This window comes from Scyliorhinus torazame, chromosome 24, assembly GCF_047496885.1.
Source record: "Scyliorhinus torazame isolate Kashiwa2021f chromosome 24, sScyTor2.1, whole genome shotgun sequence".
Taxonomy (NCBI): Eukaryota; Metazoa; Chordata; class Chondrichthyes; order Carcharhiniformes; family Scyliorhinidae; genus Scyliorhinus; species Scyliorhinus torazame.
The window spans coordinates 35,232,294-35,251,175 of NC_092730.1; the positions used below are offsets into that span (position 1 = coordinate 35,232,294).

Sequence of the window (18,882 nt, forward strand, 5' to 3'; positions counted from 1 at the left end):
TGTATAAGGTGAGAGGGGAGAGATACTAAATAGACCAGGCAGGACATTTCTTCACGCTGAGGGTGGTGAGTATCTGGGACGGGCTGCCAGAGGCAGGGGCGTGTACAATTTAATCTTTAAAAAATCAGTTGGACAGTTACATGGGCAGGGTGGATAAGAGAGGGCCAAACACGGGCAAGTGGGACTAGCTTAGTGATAGAGACTGGGCGGCATGATCAAGCTGGGCCGAACGGCCTGTTTTCATGCTGTAAACATCTATGACTCTATCCATCTTCCTGAGGACATTCGAATTTCCTCCACAGAATTGTATTGAACCGATTGATACATAATAATTTATTCAACACTTTATCTAAATTAGACAGATATTGTGGATTCATTAGGGACTAAACAAAATATGAGAGACAATTGAATGAACAAAGTTACAAGAAATTACATTCCAAAAAATCCCAACAGTGTTTGGATGGACAGGTGGAAGTTTGAGCTGAGGAGGGAAAACTCGGCTGTCAGCAAGTTGCACCGGATTTCTGTAAAAAACGACCGCGGCAGGACTCGAACCTGCAATCTTCTGATATCATCATTGAAATTCACCGAAGTCAGACGCCTTATCCATTAGGCCACGCGGCCACTGGTTGTGATACGTGAGCTGATGTTTATCTCTTGTGAATAAATACTGCGATTCCATGTGTTTCATTTCTATTGTTTGGTGATCCGCTGTTTCCCAGATCCCAGAAAATACAAGGGCAAGCTCCAGCTGCCGGACATGGTCATTTTCAAAGTGGAAAAGCCCTTCACTCTGTGAGCTGTGAAGATTCATGGAGGCTCGGGGACTCTCAGGCCGGCCAGGGCTCTTTATCCGGCTCCATTCACAGGAAAAGTGACTTCAGTTTCCGCAATAACATCCGCTCTCTCTGAAACCCCCAAACTGAAAATCAGTCCCACCGTGAAGGTGAAGACTGCGGACTGCGGTTCCCGCCCCTGCTGTTTAATACAGATCACTATAACTGTGTACATTGAGCAGAAAGAAATTGCAGTTGTTTGTAAACATTTCTTACTGAACTCACTGTCATTCTGCATTAACAGGACGAGTTTGAGTCTCGTGATATTTGATCCGATATTAAACCTTGCAAAAATATAAACTGAGCAGGTAAATCAGAAATATCCGGAAAAGATTATTTGAATTGCGCTTTTGAACGGAGTCATTTCAAAAACATTCCAACACAGAGAGAAATTCCTGGAACTAGCTGCAGAAAATCTCCGGGAGCCTGACGTGATTTGGACGCAACCTTCTGATGTGGAGTCAGACGCGCTACCTTAGCGCCAGAAGCCCAAGTTCTAATAACTGAACCTTTCTCCTCAGAGATTTATTTTTTATTTACACTTTGACGGTACACTGTAAATCAGCACCTGTGCGAAAGAAACTCAAAGAAGTCTGATTGAGGGATACTAAAGGGCCCTGAAGTAAAGCAGCTGTACCACGTGGTTAAGGTGATGCACAATAATCCATTGTGCTCTGTACACGTGGCTTCAAATCCCATCCTCGTCTGTAACGTGTCTGTTGTGTCTCTGGTTAACTTGATGTGGGTGAAGTGAAAATGCTGTGATTTTTAGCTTTTGTTTGAGGCCTTGGGTGGTGAATAGTCAAACACTGTCCATACTGAAAGCACATTCATCATGGCCGGAAACTTCCACAAGGCCAACCTCAAGAGTGTACTGCCAAAATTCCACCAGCACATCTCCTGTCCCACCAGGGGAGACAACACGATTGACCACTGCTCCTCAAAAATCAAGGGCACCTACCGTTCCATCCCGTGGCCGCACTTCGGAAAATCAGACCATAGGACGGTGCTCCTTCTCCCGGCATACAAGCAGAAACTTAAGTGGGAGAATCCAGCTAAGAAGGTCGTGCAGTGCTGGTCCGAGGAAGCAGAAGAGCTCTGACGTGATTGTTGGAGACAGTGGACTGGTCCATATTTAAGAACTCAGCGACTAACTGAAATGAGTATGTCACCACTGTCACAGACTTCATCAGCAAATGTGTGGACGACTGCGTGCCAAAGAAAGCAGTACGTACGTTTCCCAACCAGAAACTGTCGTGTTGGGTGTTGCGATACACAAATGAACCAACACGGGTGTAGATGGTACAACTCTGTTTTATTATTCTGTGCAATAATAACTATTAACTTCTGGCTGTGGTTCGTACTTCACCAGCAAACCTGTGGACCCAGCCCTAGCACTATCTTAGTGAGGCACTCAGCACATGGTGTATGTCTGAGTGGCTCGCTGTCAGCTCTGTGCTCTGAGCTATCTCCTGGTAGAATGAGCGGGAACTGTGGTGTGCCCTGTTTTATAGTGCGTGTGCCCTCACTGGTGATTCGCTGCGATGTTGTGTGTGTGTTGGTTGGTCCAACTACCTGTCCATCAGTGTGTGTGTGTGATTGCACCATAACACCATAAGACAGAGGAGTGGAAGTGAGGCCATTCGGCCCATCGAGTCCTCCACCATTCAATCATGTCTGATTTCAACTCAATTTACCCACTCTCGCTCCATAGCCCTTAATTCCTCGAGAAATCAAGAATTTATCAACTTCTGTCTTAAAGACACTCAACGTCCCGGCCTTCACCGCCCTCTGTGGCAATGAATGCCACAGACCCACCACTCTCTGGCTGAAGAAATTTCTCCTCATCTCTGTTCTAAAGTGACTCCCATTTATTGTAAGGCTGTGCCCCCGGGTCCTAGTCTCCCCTGCTAATGGAAACAACTTCCCTACGTCCACCCTATCTAAGCCATTCATTATCTTGTAAGTTTCTATTAGATCTCCCCTCAACCTCCTAAACTCCAATGAATATAATCCCAGGATCCTCAGATGTTCATCGTATGTTAGGCCTCCCATTCCTGGGATCATCCGTGTGAATCTCCACTGGACCCGCTCCGCTGCCAGAATGTCCTTCCTGAGGTGTGGGGCCCAGAATTGCTCACAGAAGAATAAATGGGGAATAACTAGTGCTTTATAAATCTTCAGAAGTACATCCCTGCTTTTATATTCCAAGCCTCTTGAGATAAATGACAACATTGCCTTTGCTTTCTTAATTACGAACTCAACCTGCAAATTTACCTTCAGAGAATATGTTATGATATGTTAATGTGGATATCATGACATCCCCCCTTTTCACAAGGAAATGTGCCGACATGGTAATAAATATTGGTGTGTACTGAGTGCATATGAATATGTGTGCAATATTTACAACATGTACATGAGGCTAAACTATATACATCGGAAGGTGTCAGGTGCAACAGAGCAACGAGGTTGTAGCACAAACAAAACAAGTGCAATCAGCAAATATCGAAACAGAACTTCTGGAACAACAAGAAAGAAACACGTTAACAGTCTGTAAAACAATTCAGTGAGTCCAATGTGCAAACAGGCTCATAAGTCCAGTCTATTACGTGGGCGAGGAATTTGGGTTGGCCGTTAGGGTGGCACACCATTCATCGCCCGCATTAATGCTGTGCACTGGCATCGGCTGGTGGGTCCGACTTGGGGACATCCGGTTCTTGTTTATTACCGCAACACAGAAGGCTTCCCGGTCGTCGGTATCACCGGTCTGCACGTCGTCAGGGTATGATTGGTGTATGGGGGCTGAATGGCCCGCACGTCCCTGCGAGGCTGGCGGAATTGCAGAGAGTTGGCACGTTGAGCTACTCGACAGCAGGCAGCATAGTGGCCTATCCTGCCGCAGCAGAGGCATTGTCGCGCTTTGGCCGGACATTGCCGCTTTAAGTGTGCAAATCCACAGTTGCCGCACATCGTGACGTCATGGCGTTCATTGCGCCACCGCGCATGCGCGATGCGGTCCTGCGTAGTGCATGCCTGCGCATCCCGTCCCTCTGTGTCGATGTCCCCTCTTTTGGCGCCTACAAGCGCGGGAGGACTCGGAAAGTGCGCGAAATGGCCGCCCTCGTCCGGGCCGCGGGCCGGGAGGAACTCAATCGACTGGACCTGCTCGGCTCATAGGACCCCTGCCGTGTCGATTCGGCTGCTTGGAATTTGGAGTACCGGCTGGTTGCGTCTTTGTGGAGGACACAGGTCTCGATGGCGGTGGCTAGGGTGAGGCGCTTTATGTTGAGGAGCTGCTGGCGTAGGGTGTCCGAGGTGACCCCAAAAACTATCTGATCCCGAATCATGGAGTCGGAGGTGGCCTCATAGCCACAGGACTGCGCGAGGATACGGAGATGTGTCAAATAAGACTGAAAAGGCTCATCCATACCCTGCAGGCGCTGCTGGAAGAGGTACCTCTTGAAGCTCTCATTAACTTCCACGCTGAAGTGTTCCTCAAATTTTAGAAGGACCGACTTGTACTTCGTCTTGTCCTCGCCTTCCGTGAATGCCAGGGAGTTGTAGATGTGGATGGCGTGTTGCTCTGCCGTGGAGAGGAGGAGGGCGATCTTCCTGGTGTCCGATGCATTCTCCCTGCCTGTGGCTTCTAGGAAGAGTTGGAAGCTCTGTTTAAACAGCTTCCAGTTGACGCCAAGATTTCCAGCGATACGGAATACGAAGATTTCCAGTGATCCGATGTGGCGGGCTGATGGTTTCCATGGTGCAGGATGGCGGGTTTCTGAAGAGGTGCAGGTAGGTCTCACAGTTGCTGGCGCGTATCCAGACTTGGTATCATGTTGTGTTGGGTGTTCCGATAAACAAACAAACCAACACGGTTGTAGATGGTACAACTCTGTTTTATTATTCTGTACAATAATAACTATTAACTTCTGGCTGTGGTTCGTACTTCACCAGCAAACCTGTGGACCCAATCCTAGCACTATCTTAGTGAGACACTCAGCACATGGTGTATGTCTGAGTGGCACGCTGTGAGCTCTGTGCTCTGAGCTCTCTCCTGGTAGAATGAGCGGGAACTGTGGTGTTCCCTGTTTTATCGTGCATGTGCTCTCACTGCTGATTGGCTGCGATGTTGTGTGTGTGTTGGTTGGTCCATCTACCTGCCCATCAGTGTTTGTGTGTTATTGCACCATGATATGTTAATGAGGATATCATGACAGAAACCATGGCTTAATCGGGAGATTGACTCCCTACAGAAGGACAGGTCTGAGGTGTTCAAGTCAGGCGGCCCTGACCTATACAATAAATCCAGGTACAACCTCGGTAAAGCCATCCGGAATGCCAAGAGAAAATATCAGACCAAGCTAGAGTCACAGCCTAGCGTTACAGACTCTCGTCGGTTGTGGCAAGGCTTAAACAACATAACGGGCTATAAAGCGACGCCGAGCAGCATCTCCAGCAGCAGAGCACCCCTCTCTGATGAACTCAATGCATTCTATGCTTGGTTCAAGCAGGAAACCATTGATCCGCTGTTGAATGTCCCAACAGCCCAAAAAACACTCATACCCACTGATACTGAATTAATCCCACTTTTCCCAAACAGTAATTGTGATTGGTAGATACAGAAAGATTTCCACACTGATATTCAGCACCAAGGTCTGACAGAGACTGGATTCCACCCTCACGTGCAGTACCAGTCATTGACTGATAATGAATAAATCTATGAGGAGAAAGGTTCAGTGACCAGTACTTGAGCGTGTCGCGCAACGGTAGCGCGTCTGACTCCAGATCAGAAGGTTGCTTGATACGAAAGAGAAAATGATGGAAAATCACAGCAGGTCTGGCAGCATCTGTAGGGAGAGTAAAATCTAATGTTTTGAGTCTAATGACTCTTTGTCACATCAGGAGGTTGCTTGTTCAAATCAAGTCAGGCTGACTGAGTTTATCTACAGCTGATTCCACAATTTTACATTTGGACAAAGTTCATTGTGTGGAAATGAAATGACTCCGTTTAGAAGCATAATGCAAATAATCTTTTCAGGATATTTCAGATTTACCCGTTCAGTTTATATCTTTGCAGCAGTTTTATATCGATTCAAATATCAGAAGACACAACCTCGTCCTGTTAAAGCAGAATGACAGTGATGTCAGTAAGAAATGTTTACAAACAACAGCATTTTTTTTCTGCTCACTGTACACAGTTATAGTGATTTGTATTAAACAGGAGGATAGGGAACCGCAGTCCGCAGTCTTCACCTTAACGGTGAGTCTGAATTTCCGTTTGGGGGTTTCAGAGACAGCGGATGTTATTGTGGAAACTTTTCCTGTGAATGGAGCCGATTGAAGAGCCCTGGCCGGGATGAGAGTCCCCGAGCCCGGGGTCAGTGGGAGCCCGGAGACAAGGGAGAGCCCAGATAATGAGAAAGACATTAGAGAGAGGGAGTGGGGTAGGAAGAGACAGGGAGGGGGAAAGGGAGGGAAATCGAAGGGTGGCACAATGTGTGAGAGTGAAGAAGGAACAGAGGGAGAGAGCTGGAGGAAGAAAGGCAGCTGGAGGCAGAACTCCGGGTAAATCTCCTCTTCTCTGTTTGTAAATAGTCTGGTTGAATTGTTCACACCCGTCCAAGAGGGGAAACTTGGGTCTCGAGTTTTATTGTGGTTTATTACTGGATATTGTTAAATATTCTTATTGCCCCTCTGTGGGGTACTACTGAATATTGTGAAATATCCTTATTGTCCCTCTGTGGGGTATTACTGGATGCTGTTAAATATCTTTATTGTCCCTCTGTGTGGTACTACTGGATATTGTTAAATATCTTTATTGCCCCTCTGTGGGGCATTACGGATATTGTTAAATACCCTTATTGCCCCTCTGTGGGGTATTACTGGATGTTGTTAAATATCCTTATTGTCCCTCTGTGGGGTATTCCCGGATATTTTTAAATATCCTTATTGCCTCTCTGTGGGGTATTACTGGATATTGTTAAATATCTTTATTGTCCCTCTGTGGGGTACTACTGGATATTGTTAAATATCTTTATTGCCCCTCTGTGGGGCATTACGGATATTGATAAATACCCTTATTGCCCCTCTGTGGGGTATTACTGGATATTGTTTAATATCCTTATTGCCCCTCTGTGGGGTATTACTGGATATTGTTAAATATCCTTATTGCCACTCTGTGGGGTATTACTGGATATTGTTGAATATCTTTATTGCCCCTCTGTAGGGTATTACTGGATATTGTTAAATATCCTTATTGCCCCTCTGTGAGGTATTACTAGATACTGTTAAATATTCTTATTGCCCCTCTGTGGGGGTATTACTGGATGTTGTTAAATATCCTTATTGCCCCTCTGTGGGGTATTACTGGATATTGTTAAATATCTTTATTGTCCCTCTGTGGGGTATTACTGGATATTGTTAAATATCCTTATTGCCACTCTGCGGGGTACTACTGGATATTGTTAAATATCCTTATTGCCACTCTGTGGGGTATTACTGGATATTGTTAAATATCCTTATTGTCCCATTGTGGGGTATTACTGGATATTGTTAAATATCCTTATTGCCCCTCTGTGGGGTATTACTAGATATTATTAAATATCCTCATTGTCCCTCTGTGGGGTATTACTGGATATTGTTAAATATCCTTATTGCCCCTCTGTTGAGCATTACTGGATATTGTTAAATATCCTTATTGCCCCTCTGTGGGATATTGCTAAATGAATATTTTTCGTCAGTATTCACACAGAAAAAAGACAATTATGTCGAGGAGAATATTAGACTAGAAGGGCTTGAGATTCATAAGGAGGAGGTGTTAGCAATTCTGGAAAGTGTGAAAATAGATAAGTCACGTGGGCCGGATGGGATTTATCCTAGGATTCTCTGGGAAGCTAGGGAGGAGATTGCTGAGCCTTTGGCCTTGATCTTTAAGTCATCTTTGTCTACAGGAATAGTGCCAGAAGACTGGAGGATAGCATATGTTGTCCCCTTGTTCAAGAAGAGGAGGAGAGATAGCCCCGGTAACTATAGACCAGTGAGCCTTACTTCTGTTGTAGGAAAAATATTGGAAATGTTTTTAAGAGATAGGATGTATAATCATCTGGAAAGGAATAATTTGATTAGAGATAGTCAACACGGTTTTGTGAAGGGAAGGTCGTGCCTCACAAACCTTATTGAGTTCTTTGAGAAGGTGACCAAACAGGTGGATGAGTGTAAACCAGTTGATGTGGTGTATATGGATTTCATAAAGCGTTTGATAAGGTTCCGCACGGTAGACTACTGCAGAAAATACGGAGGCATGGGATTCAGGGAGATTTAGCAGTTTGGATCAGAAATTGGCTAGCTGGAAGAAGACAAAGGGTGGTGGTTGATGGGAAATGTTCAGACTGGAGTCCAGTTACTAGTGCTGTACCACAAGGATCTGTTTTGGGGCCACTGCTGTTTGTCATTTTTATAAATGACCTGGAGGAGGGCGTATAAGGATGGGTGAGTAAATTTGAAGATGACACTAAAGTCGGTGGAGTTGTGGACAGTGCAGAAGGATGTTACAAGTTACAGCGGGACATAGATAAGCTGCAGCGCTGGGCTGAGAGGTGGCAAATGGAGTTTAATGCAGAAAAGTGTGAGGTGATTCATTTTGGAAGGAATGACAGGAAGACTGAGTACTAGGCGAATGGTAAGATTCTTGGCAGTGTGGATGAGCAGAGAGATCTTGGTGTCCATGTACATAGATCCCTGAAAGTTGCCACCCAGGTTGCGAGGGTTGTTAAGAAGGCGTACGGTGTGTTAGCTTTTATTGGTAGAGGGATTGAGTTTAGGAGCCATGAGGTCATGTTGCAGCTATACAAAACTAAAGTGCGGCCGCATTTGGAGAATTGCGTGCAATTCTGGTCGCCGCATTATATGAAGGATGTGGAAGCATTGGAAAGAGTGCAGAGGAGATTTACCAGAATGTTGCCTGGTATGGAGGGAAGCCCGTATGAGGAAAGGCTGAGGGACTTGAGGCTGTTTTCGTTAGAGAGAAGAAGGTTAAGAGGTGAGTTAATTGAGGCATAAAAGATGATCAGAGGATTGGATAGGGTGGACAGTGAGAGCCTTTTCCCTCGGATGGTGATGTCTAGCACGAGGGGACATACCTTTAAATTGAGGGGAGATAGATATAAGACAGATATCAGTGGTAGGTTCTTTACTCAGACAGTAGTAAGGGCGTGGAATGCCCTGCCTGCAACAGCAGTGGACTCGCCAAGACTAAGGACATTCAAATGATCATTGGATAGACATATGGACGGTAAGGGAATAGTGTAGATGGGCTTTAGAGTGGTTTCACAGGTCGGCGCAACATCGAGGGCCGAAGGGCCTGTACTGCGCTGTAATGTTCTATGTTCTATTGTTAAATATCCTTATTGCCCCTCCGTGGGGCATTACTGGATATTGTTAAACATCTTCATTACCCCTCTGTGGGGTATTACTGGATATTGTAAATTTTCTTCTTGCCCCTCTGTGGGGTATTACTGGATATTGTTCAATATCCGTATTGTCCCTCTGTGGGGTATTACTGGATATTGTTAAATATCCTTATTCTCCCTCTGTGGGGTATTACTGGATATTGTTAAATATCCTCATTGTCCCTCTGTGGGGTATTACTGGATATTGTTAAATATCGTTCTTGCCACTCTGTGGGGTATTACTGGATATTGTACATTTTCTTATTGCCCCTCTGTGGGGTATTACTGGATATCGTTAAATATCCTTATTGTCCCTCTGTGGAGTATTACTGGATATTGTAAATTTTCTTATTGTCCCTCTGTGGGGTATTAATGGATATTGTTAAATATCCTTATTGCCCCTCTGTGGGGTATTACTGGATATTGTGATTCTAACGTTACCAAATGACGTCAACGTGACAATAAACAGAACCCATTCCAGTCAGTGGAGATGAGACATTGGCAGGAATAATACTCACACTCCACTGCAAATGTTGTCTGTTTAATCATGACGTCATCAGTGGCTCATGGTTAAGGTGTGAGTGATGTTAATCGTGATGTGATCAAATGTGTGCCTGTTTCAGTCTTTCCGCGAGGAGTTTTCATGCTGAGGAGAAACATGTTGGACATGGTCTGGGAATGTTTCACTCCGGTCCATTCCCAACATTGCTGTCCTGGTGGGATGGGCTTTTTCTTCCAATCGTTTCAGGACACTTGCTTAATTTTGATTAATTATCATTTATTAAGAATTGTTTCAGATGTTTAGTGTAATTCTTTTAAATATGCAGATTATCACACGCGATAAAATGTTACTTTCATTCCCCAAACAGCCAAATTGGGTGAAAACCATCAATGAGAGGCAAAGGGAGCGCCGGTCATTTGTGTGGTCAGTGGTTTGTTTATGGAGCTGAGTAAATATTCCGGAGCAGAGCCGCTGCGAGCAGGGCTCTAACCTCCGCGGGGATACAATAATGTGGGTTTGCCGTTTCTGTCCACACATCTGGATAGGAATGGAGCTGCTGCTGCCCGGGGAGCTGGACAAGCAAGAGGCACAGATATTGACCAACTGCACCCGCTCCAAATAGATTCCCCAAATTACTGAACAAAACGAAAACAAGTACAAATCATAATTAAAGAAACTATGACAGTCTCTCTGAAAACAATATGCCAACATCTCTAAAGAATGGATTTGCTGCAGCGAACTCCCTCTGAACTGTCTCAATGTCAGCCGTCAATCCTTGCCAGTTACTCAGACAGGCGCCGACTGGTTAGAAGTCTGCTTCACTTTTCAAGGTCCTGCTCAATAAAATCAATCACAGACCCATGATGTGCTTTCCTCCTGTTCTCAGACACATCCACTTTCTACAAGGGCGCACTAACTGGTTTTCAGAGTAAGAGTCAGACTGCAGTCACCTCGTTCTCTCTCGATCCCTTTATCCCAGAACCACCTCACAACCAGGAATGGAACTTATTATTTATTATTATTAACGTTATTATTTAGTGATTGTTGCTTTGAGTGTGAGCTTTTTATTCATCTTCATATTTCGTTTAGTTTCCCAACAAAATGTTAAATGTCAGACTGAACTCGATAAATTCAAACCATTTACTGACAACCAACCGGGATTGCGATTGATTTTCGCAGTGGGGAATTGAACAGAGTCCAATGGAATACATTATAAAACCAGCCTGAAATCACTCCAGGAAGTTCATCTTCCGGTTAGGGACGCTGCAGCCTTCCGGCCTCAACATCGAATTCAACAACTTCAGATGATTGGCTCGCCCCCCATCTCGACCCATTTGTTTTCATCCCATTTCATTCCAACTGTCTCTGACCATTTCCAAATTTCTTGTGTTATGGGCGAGGGGTTTTTAGAACCCCAAAATGTCTCATGGAGTTCAACCAACCTCACCCTTTAATGGATTTGGTGCTTTTCCGAGCACACGGCTTATTCCATAGGTGTGATATTACAATTACGGACACGTGGGTTTTTAAACACAAAACACTGTTTGTTCCATGAACTCAACTTAACATCTTAAATAAACATTGGATCTCTTAACACCCCTTACTTGAAAGATAACTCAGAAAATATTGCAACAGTAAATAATTCCTTCAAATGTTCCTTCAAACTTCCAAGAGACTTAACACCTTTAAACAGTATCACATCAGGTTAAAGGATATATATATATTTTGTAGAATGGCAGAGGCTGTCGCAAACTTGCTTTCTACTTTTAAACTGCTCTCAGCAAAACCAGCCAGGCACTTTTTTAGCTGCTCTCAGCAAAACCAAACTGCAAAACTTGCAGCTCTCTGGAAACACACAGACACAGCTTTTAAACTGAAACTAAAAACCTGCCAAAACACAGACTGCAAAATGGCTGAACTGAGCTGAGCTCCACCCACTCTATGACATCACTGTTTTCTTAAAGGTACATTGCTTAAACATCCAGTTCTTAAAGGCACTCTCGCATGACACCTCCCCCCAAGAAAAATAAATAAACCATCAACTTCAAGATGGTTTAATTTTTCATTTTTGCACCATCCACTAAGAAATGTACACAGTAAATATACATTTTCATTTAAAGAAAACAACGCACTCAAACAGGTATAATAACATAGTCCATTTTTCTTTGTTCTTCTTCCTCCAACCGAAATCCTTCTCGATTGACAGTCTCTTTGAAAAAAGTCTCTGCACGATCCATCCATTTCTCTACTAATCGGCATTTCTCTTTAGAATCAGATACTTTAGTTCAATCTGACCACAGAGTCCCTTACAATTCTCCAATTCAATAATATTGGTGATCACAGCTTTCAGGCAGCCAAATAAGAACATAAGACCTAGGAGCTGGAGTAGGCCATCTGGCCACTCGAGCCTGCTCCGCCATTCAATGAGATCATGGCTGATCTTTTGTGGACTCAGCTCCACTTTCCGGCCCGAACACCAAATGCCTGTTGAAAGTTCGCTGTCCATTGAATTTTTTTACGGTTCTTCAGCTATTCCATCAGTGGAGTAATCATGCTACAAATCTTTTGCACAGCTGTTCAATCAAATCCACTCATGCTAAGAAATCACATTATTTCCCTTTGTCTTGAGGGTATCGGAAACTCCGCAAGGAAAGTGATTTGGGCTGCTCCAAATTCACTTTCGCGTAGGTTTATCACCAAACCTGCCTCCTGTAGTCGATCGAAGAACTCCATACGATGCCTTAAATGTTCTTTCCATGTCTGGAAATTGGAGGTAAAAGCAGATTGTCCCACTTTCTCAATGCAATCCCTCAATGGTGGGATAGGATAAGAGTCCGTTCTTGTAACTGCATTCATCTTTCTGTAGTCCACACCCAACCATTGGGTACCGTCTGGTTTAGGTACCATCACTATGGGTGAGCTCCATTGGCTGCACCCCACTTCAATTATGCCATTCTTCAGCATACCCTCAATCTCTCTGTTAACCTGTGCCAATTTTAAAGGATTAAGTCTATATGGATGTTGTTTGATAGGAACAGCATTTCCCACATCTACATCATGTATTGCCATTTTAGTACTTCCCAATTTATCTCTACAAACTTGCCCATGTGATATCAATAACCCTTTCAGGTCAGTTCGTTTTTCCTCTGGCAGGTAATTTAACAATTCATCCCAATTTTTAAGAACATCCTCATTATCCAATTGAATTTGAGGTATGTAAAATTCACAGTCATCTGGATTTGGTTCTTCACTTTGAGTTAGAATCATTAAAACCTTTTTCTCTCCTTACCTTTCAAAGTACCTTTTAAGGATAGTCACATGACACACTCGGTGAGTCTTCCTTCTATCTGGTGTTTTTACCACATAATTCACCTCACTTAATTTCCTTTCAATCTGATACTGTCAACAAAACCTAGCTTTTAAAGGCTCCCCTACCACTGGTAACAACACTAAAACTTTATCCCCACTGGCAAAACTACAAAGTTTGGTTTCTTGTCTGCTACCCGTTTCATCACATTTTGTGTAACTTTCAAATGTTGTCTAGCCAATTCACCTGCTCTATTTAATCGTTCCCTAAAATTTGACACGTAATCCAATAGTGTAATTTCCAAATAGTGTAATGACCAAAAATTTGTTCTAAAGGACTAAATTTGGTAGACTCATTAGGTGCATCCCTAATTGCAAACAATCCGAATGGGATTCCTTTACCCCAATCCTCTGGATAATCTTGATAATACGCCCTCAACATTGTCTTTAATGTCTGATGACACCTTTCTAACGCTCCCTGCGATTCTGGATGGTACGCAGTTGATTTAAATTGTTTTACTCCGAAGGTATCCATAACTTCTTTGAATAACTTTGAAGTAAAATTCGTTCCTTGATCCGATTGAATTTCTGTGGGTAGTCCATATCTAGTAAAGAATTGAAGTAACTCCTCCACAATCAGCCAGGAGCTGGTTTAGCACAGCGCTAAAGAGCAGGTCTTTAAAGCAGACCAAGGCAGACCAGCAGCACTGTTCAATTCCCGTACCAGGCTACCCGAACAGGCGCCGGAATGTTGCGACAAGGGGCTTTTCACAGTAACCTCATTGAAGCCTACTTGTGGCAATAAGCGATTTTCATTTACTTTCATCCATTTAGCTGTAATATTACGTACTGGAATGGCCTCTGCAAACCTAGTAGACACATCCATTACAGTCAAAAGATATTGATTCCCATTTTTTTGTTTTAGAAGCGGTCCTACACAATCGGTTAAGTCCCTTGTAAAAGGTTCCTCAAATGCTGGGCTGGGTATTAAGGGCGCTGGTTACATCACTGCTTGAGGTTTCCCTGTCACTTGACATGTGCAACATAATTGAGAAAATGTAACTACATCTTTATATAGTCCAGGCCAAATGTTTTTTTCTGGATTTTAACTTGAGTTGTCCTTATTCCCAAATGATCTCCCATTGGTACCTCATGTGCAACTCGCAACACCTCCTCTGTATACCCTACCGGCAATACTACTTGATGAACTTCTGCCCACTTTTCATCCGCCTGCACATGTAAAGGTCTCTATTTTCTCATCAGGACATCATTTTTCCGGTAATAACACTCTGGTATACTCTCAGATGCCTCTTCCGTATATGCTTTCTGATATATCCGTTTTATTTCTACAGCTTTCTGTTGTAACTCCGCCAATTTTCCTGAACTAAAAATATCCGCCTCATCCTCCACCTGTTCTTGTTCTTTTTCAACCATCTGATCAAAAATCGTTTCTCATTATTGCACTTCAACTTCATCTTCACTCTTTAATTTCTCCTCTTGTCTTAACCTGTGACTTTGCGACCTTGTTACTACACAACCCGGAATACTCCCAGGATATTCGTCCGTCAACACTTCAGTTGACTGATTTTCCACTGGCTTATCAACCATAGTAGGCATCACTCCCACCTGCGATCCAGCTATATCATTACCCAAGATAAACTGTATTCCTGGACAAGATAGTTTATCTATTACTCTTACTACCACTTCACCACCCTTCATTGGACTTTCCAACATTACCTTATATAATGGAACGCTACTCCTCTCACCCTGAATTCCACATATCACCACCTTTTCTGGCAACATTCTTCCCAAACTACATAATTCCTCATCTCTTACCATTAAAGATTGACTAGCCCCTGTATCTCATAAAATTGTGACTTCGTTACCTGCTCCTCCTGATACACATGAGTAAACTTTACCCGCACAAGTAAATTGTTTTTATACATCTGGCACCTTCTTAACAATTACTTCTTGAACAGGCTGTACATTTGTTTGCGCTTCCCTTGGGCTTTCCTTTACCACTCTAACAAACCCCACCGTCTTATCCTGCTTTACCACATCAGCCTTCTCAGTGCTTTTCTTCAACCACCAACACTGTGACTTTACATGGCCAAATTTATTACAGTGAAAACATTTGAAACTTTTCATTTCTTTTCCAACTTCCTGAATTTATTTTTAAATTTGAGGTACACTTTCTTTATTGTCTCCCATCAGATCACCTTTACCTTTACCACTTGAGTATTTCTCATGCCCCCAGTTTCTATCCCTCACCGGCTGAAACTGATGTCGGAAACCAATCTTTGATTTTTGAACTAATTCATAATCATCTGCCGTTTCCGCTGCTAATCTCGCAGTTTTAACCCCCTGTTCTTCCACATGAGTTCTCACTAGATCAGGAATTGAATTTTTAAACTCCTCCAAAGGTATTATTTCTCTGAGAGCTTCATATCTTTGTTCTATTTTCAAAGCCCTTATCCACCAATCAAAATTACTCTGTTTGAGCCTTTCAAACTCCATGTATGATTGACCAAATTCTTTCCTTAAATTTCTAAACCTTTGTCTGTAAGCTTCAGGCATTAGCTCATATACACTCAAGATGGGTTTCTTCACCTCCTCATACGTTCCAGATACCTCATCCGGTAGTGATGCAAACACTTCACTCGCTCTGCCGACCAGCTTTGTTTGAATCAGTAACACCCAGATGTCCTGCAGCCATTTCATTTGTTTAGCTACCTTCTCAAATGAAATGAAAAAGGCTTCCACTTCCTTCTCGCCAAGCCTTGGCAATGCTTGGACATATTTAAATAGATTCTTACCAAGCCTTCGGCTATGACGCTCGTACTCACTATCTTCATCGCTATCATCCAACTGTCCGTTTCACTTTTGATCTGCCAATTTTAACTGATTGTCATGTTCCATGGCCATTTTCTGATGTTCAAACTCCCTCTCTTTATCTTTTTCCCTGATCTGTATCTCCCTTTCTTTTTCTTTTTGTTCTGCTAGGGCTATTCTTGCTTTTCTCCTTTCTTCTCTCTCCTTTTCTTTTTCCTCTCTCTCTTTCTCTTTCTTTTTCCTCTCTCTCTCTTTCTCTTTCTTGTTCCTCTGTCTCACTCTCGTATGCAAGCCACTTCAATTCTTTCTCATGTTCCATTTGTTTAATTTGCAACTGAATTTTTGCCATTTCCAATGAGTCAAACCCTATCTCAGGCAACTGTAAATGCTTGACCACCGCATCTTTTCCGCATTTTGTCAGGTAATGTTAACTGCAATATTCTTGCCAAATCTAACAGTCTGCTTTTCGTTTCTGTCCGTAAAGTACTACGTGTGACATTCTCCACCCCCAAAAACTTCTGAGCCTCTGAAGGGGCCATTGTTCACAGCACTCTCCCCACTTAAACTAAAACACCACACCGGAAAAGCAACAATCCTTCACTGTCTTTAAGTTCACAAAAGCCAATCCAATCGACAGACTTTTATTCCGGACGAGCCCCCAATTGTTATGGGCGAGGCGTTTTCAGAACCCCAAAATGTATCATGGAGTTCAACCAACCTCTCCCTTTAATTGATTTGTTGCTTTTCCTAGCACACGGCTTTTTCCCTAGGTATGGCATTACAATTATGAACACGTGGGTTTTTAAACACCAAACACTGTTTATTCCATGAACTCAACTTAACATCTTCAATAAACATTGGATCTCTTAACACCCCTTACTTCAAAGATAACTCAGAAAATATTGCAACAGTAAATAATTCCTTGAAATGTTCCTTCAAACTTCCAAGCGACTTAACACCTTTAAACAGAATCACATCAAGTTAAGGGCTTCACAATTATGAATTCAAATCACCCAAATGATCCCGAGATGGTCTTTTATGTCAGAGATCCAGCTCCCTGCAAACACAGACACTCCCAAGCTCTTTTCAAACTTGCAGCTCTCTGGAAACACACAGACACACACAAGCTGCTTTTTAAACTGAAACTAAAAACCTGCAAAATGGCTGACCTAAAGCCCAGCTCCACCCACTCTCTGACATCACTGTTTTCTTGAATGTACATTGCTTAAACATCCAGTCTTGAAGGTACACTCACATGACAGGGGCTGGTTTAGCACACTAGGCTAAATCTCTGGCTTTTAAAGCAGACCAAGGCAGGCCAGCAGCACGGTTCAATTCCCGTAACAGCCTCCCCAAACAGGCGACGGAATGAGGCGACTAGGGGCTTTTCACAGTAACTTCATTGAAGCCTACTCGTGACAATAAGCAATTTTCATTTCATTTCATTCATGACAGTACACGATGCAACCATGTCATTTATCTACCTTCTGTATGTGATTCGTCATTGTTTGCGATACGACCTACCACAGTGCTATCATCCACAAAATTATAGATTGAGTTGGAGCTAAATCCTGCCACACAGGATATGCCTCCATATTCAGCGGGTCCGTCCATGACAAGACTGAAGAACGATCACTCGTCTATCCAAGCAGTGAGGTTTGCCCCATTGTGAGACAAGATTAGCAGAAGGAAAACCAGATGAATTAGATTCAGATCACACGGTTATGCCAGAACTGAATCATGAAAACCCCGCCTTCTCACAATTCCCGTTGCAGCCTTCCCGAACAGGCGCCGGAATGTGGCGACTCGGGGCTTTTAACAGTAACTTCATTGAAGCCAACTTGTGACAATAAGCGATTCTTCTTCTTATTATTATTGCTCCTCGCCTGAGGTATGGTGAACCTCAGGTTAAATCACCACCAGTCAGATCTCACCCTCAAAGGGGAAAGCAGCCTATGGTCATCAGGGACTAGAGCGACTTAATTTACTTTAGAACTGGATCAATGTGTGATATTTCCAGGAAGTGACTTCCTCAGACTGACCAAATGATTGACAGCCGGGAAATGAACGACCATTGAGGAGTTAATGGTACCTGAGGCTTGGTTGGAATGTTGGTTTTAAAGGTTCATCATGAAATCTAGAGATAAAAAGACGGGAAAGTGGGCATGAAGATTATCATGATATCATTAAAATGTAAAAGGAGGCAATTCGGCCCATCGACTCGGCACCGACCCTCTGAAAGAGCCTCTGTGTCCCCACCACATCCCTGTAACACCACCCAACTTTCTGAACACTAAGGGGCAATTTAGCATGGACAGTCCACCTAACCCGCACACATTTGGACTGTGCGAGGAAATCACAGCACCCGGAGGAAACCCATACAGACACGGAGAGAAAGTGCAAACTCCACGCAGTCAGTGACCAAAGGCTGGAATTGAACCCGGATCGCGGGCGCTGTGAGGTAGCCACTGTGACAACGTGCCACCGTATGAGGTCATAACATGTCATATATCAGATCAAGCATGATCTCATTGAAATACGGAGCATATTCGATGGGCTGAATGGTCTACTTCTGCTCCGACGTCTTATACCCTGATATTGTGTAAATGTGTTCCGGTACTTGTGTAAAATTCTTGTTAAACCAACACAGACACCGCGTGTCGACTGCATCTGATTATCTGGCGCAGAGAAGCTGATTGTGGAATACATGACGTACCCATCAAACTCTGCTACTCACCTGACTGAGATTTGTTCTGTATCTGTAAATCACAGGTAGTGTTCGCGAGTGGAGGGAACACTCTGCACCTCAGTCTCTGGAACAGGTTGTGAGAGCAGGATTCCTTCATTATGAGTCAATGTCAGGGACTGTATGTGAGGGTGGGTTTCAATCTCTATCAGACATTGGTACTGAATGTCAGTGTGGAAATCTGTCTGTATTTATCACAATTACTGTTTGGTA

At 43.5% G+C, this 18,882-nt stretch overlaps 1 non-coding gene across 1 annotated transcript; it reads right to left on the minus strand.

The window, feature by feature from the left end:
- Positions 1 to 534: 534 nt before the first annotated feature.
- trnar-ucg (transfer RNA arginine (anticodon UCG)) lies at positions 535 to 624 on the minus strand. The gene is given in 2 exon segments: positions 535 to 570; positions 588 to 624. It is a non-coding gene; the product is annotated as a tRNA-Arg (tRNA).
- Between the last annotated feature and the right edge of the window lie 18,258 nt (positions 625 to 18,882).